The following is a 3,565-nucleotide window of genomic DNA, read 5'->3' on the forward strand; positions in this document are numbered from 1 at the left end:
CAACAATACCCAGATGTGTAACAGTAAAAAATCGAAGTCTCCTTTGGTCTCCTTCCCGTCCCCCACCTATAGTGTTTGTTCCTTATTAAGGTTTTGCTGTGCCTGGTTTGGCAGGCAAGATGGCTGGTCTGGAGCCCGAGGGACTGGATTCAGTCTCTCTGGTCTGGAGTTCGAGGGCCTGGGTTCAGACCCCAGGTGAGACCGGCTAGCTGTGTATCCTTGGGTGTAAACCTCAGTTTGCTCATCCATAAAATGGAGGAAGCATAGAAGGGCCGAGGGGAGTACTAAGTAATATGAAACACAGAAAGTACTCAGCAAAGCCTCTGCACCCAGCTGACTTTGGTTAAATTAGAGGCATAGCATTTTCTTTCTGAAATCCAGATACTTTTTCCCCCCTAAGTCCAGTTCTGTGCAGTTGAATGTGCTAATTACAGAATGGGGTCAATCTTCAGACTGTTTATGTGATTTTTTTTTTTAAGTCCTCAAGGGCAGTTACTATATGCAGAAACCACTATACAGAGGTTTACATTATTTTTCAAATTCATATTCAAACAATCAAAATTAAAAATTCAGAAACGGATTAGTCGGCTCTCTCATCTTACAGGTTAACTTTTTTTTTTTTTCAAAATTACAAAAGGAAATTTATTTCGAAAGGGTAAGGGAACATTTACACTTGAACAAAGTGATAATAGGTGTCTTGAGAAAGAAAAAAAATTCATGGCATGAAGTTCTTTCAAATTTTTGAAGCAAAAATAACCTAAGTTGTGGACTGTGGCCTTAGGGAAGGTGAGAGGAATGATGGGGTGGTAAAGGAGGGAACACAGCCAGCTCAGTATCGACCTTGAGAAAGTAGTCACTTCTGCTCAGCTTTGAGGTTACAAATATGCTTTAAAAAAGAAAAAGCAAAAAAAAAAAGAAAAAAAGAAAAAGTTACACTTAATGTTCAAATTTATATAACTGTAGTCCCAATATAGTTTCCTTTAAGAAAAAAAAAAAGATTTATTTATTTGACACAGAGAGAGAGAGAGAGGGACAGAGCACAAGCAGGGGGAGCAGCAGGCAGAGGGAGAAGGAGGAGCAGGTTTCTCCGCTAGGAGGAAGCCTGATGCAGGGCTTGATCCAAGGACTCCGGAATCATGACCTGAGCAGAAGGCAGACGTTTAACTGACTGAGCTACCCAGGTGCCCCCCAATATAGTTTCTGTACTTGAAATGGCTTTAGGCCACCTACTGATGCCTCTGAGGTCCAGACTATCTGGTCACAGTTTTCAACTGGCAATTCTATGTTCCTATGTCTGTTCAGTTGCCAAGGGAGCTGAGGTTCAGCTCGGAATCTTTTGGAATGTTTCGAGATTATTGCCACCCCTTCATAGTCAAGCTGACCAACTTCTTTTGCTCACTTGTATCATTCTAGTCTTTAAAAAATTTTTTTCTCATAAACATGTGCAGTAATTCTAACAAAGGGGTTTGCTTTTTACCCAGTAGAGGAGGTTAGCTTTTTTAAAAAGATTTTATTTTATTATTATTTTTTAAGATTTTATTTATTTATTTGACAGACAGAAATCACAAGTAGGCAGAGAGGCAGGCAGAGAGAGAGAGGAGGAAGCAGGCTCCCCACTGAGCAGAGATTCCTGATGTGGGGCTCGATCCCAGGACCCTGGGATCATGACCTGAGCTGAAGGCAGAGGCTTTAACCCATTGAGCCACCCAGGTACCCCTTAAGATTTTATTTTTAAATCATCTCTACACCCAACGTGAGGCTCGAACCCTCAACCCCGAGATCAAGAGTCACATGCTCTGCTGATTGAGCCAGCCAGCGGTCCCCAGGTTAGCTTATTTTTGATGCTGGGAACTAAACCCTATCCCAGGACCCTTATAGGATTGTTACTGCCGTAGGCAATGCCATGCCTTTAAATTCAGCTTATGAAAGTCTTTATTCATTTTATAAATTCAGGTAGGACTGCCAGATAAAACACAGGATAGGATGTCCAATTAAATTTGAATTATCTAAAAGTCAAATTTACCTAGGGGTGCCTGGGCGGCTCAATCAATTAAGCGTCTGACTCCTGATTTTGGTTCAGGTCATGATCTCAGGGTCCTGGGATTGAGCCCCGAGTCGGGCTCTGCAGGGAATCTGCTTGAGATTCTCTATCTCCCTCCCCCTGCTTGCTCTGTCTCTCTCTAAAATAAATAAATGAATATTTAAAAAAAAAAAAAGCAAATTTACCTAGTGCCCTGTATTTTTATTTGCTAAATCTAATGAGCCCTATATTCAGCAAACTTAAATAATTACTTTTAAGGGGTTATAAACCCATTCACAAACAACTTAAACTACTTTTATACATTTAATATATCCCATTTCCTTGTAAACGACTTTAGTTGTCTGAACTAATAAAAAAAAAAAGCCACCTTTTAAAATACTAAGTAATTCTCTCTTTTTTTTAAGAATTGTTTTGTGTTTAAGTAGTCTCTACACCCAATGTGGGGCTCGAACCCACAACCCTAAGACCAAGAGTCCCATGCTCTACTAATTAAGCCTGCCAGGCGCCCCTAAATACTAAGTAATTCTAATAAATTAAACTTACAAAACACTGTTAACTCCACATTCTTATAAATGTTCCAGATCTGTGCATGAATTCAGAAAGGCTTCAATGTAAAGCCACAACTCTAAATCGACCCCCCTAACTGCCCAGCTGATGTCGGAGTTACAAGATTGTCAGTTAAATAGTCCAAGATCTCTCGCATGTTACAAGTTCGTGAAATGTGCATATGTACAAATTCCTTAAGAGGCGCAAAAAGCATGGACAGCACTCAATTCTAAATCTTCCTCCGGCTGGGAGAGGCCAATTTGTCTAGGAAGACAATCATCACCCTTTTCCCTGGAGATTCAGAGAAGCCTGTTGTTGACGCCAGGGATCAGCCTGTCACCAGGAGCTCAGGAAACCATTATTTCCTTCCATGTACTATTTGGGGTTATCTCCTTAGGATGCCTGAGCATGCTCGGCAAGAGATTTTGGCCAGGATGCTGCCTGGATGTATGTTAGTGATACATGCGTGCTTCTCCCTTTTCCCGCCCATCTCTTCAAGAGGGGGTGGCCCAGAGATCCCAATGCTACCCTCTACTTATTCTCATCACGCGCCTTCTTCACAGAAGAATTTTCCTTGCCAAAGTCTGCAAATCTCACCCGGGGCTTAGGACTTGACTGGATTTTGCATTTCGGATCGTCCCGTCTCCATGCCCACCTCTCTAAAACTCATTTTACTTGGGTTGAAATCCTACAGTTCTTGAAAAACCTTCCTTTCTTTGGGTCATACATCTCTCACAAACATTAAGATCATACCTGACGAACTGTGATCTCTCCAGGGGCTTTCACTGGCTATTAGTCCTTCAAGTCCAAGGATATTTTACGGACCTATTCCAGCAGACCAGCACTTGCTCTCCCTGGAAATACCCTACCAGCCTTTGGTGTGTTACACTGTAAACGGTAAAACTGCCTATAACATTATGTAACTCAAAGCAGAGTTGACCTTAATTACGCCCACCAGGGCAATTAGAGAGTCAGAGG

This window comes from Mustela nivalis, assembly GCF_964662115.1.
Source record: "Mustela nivalis genome assembly, chromosome: 1".
In the NCBI taxonomy this organism is placed as follows: domain Eukaryota; kingdom Metazoa; phylum Chordata; class Mammalia; order Carnivora; family Mustelidae; genus Mustela; species Mustela nivalis.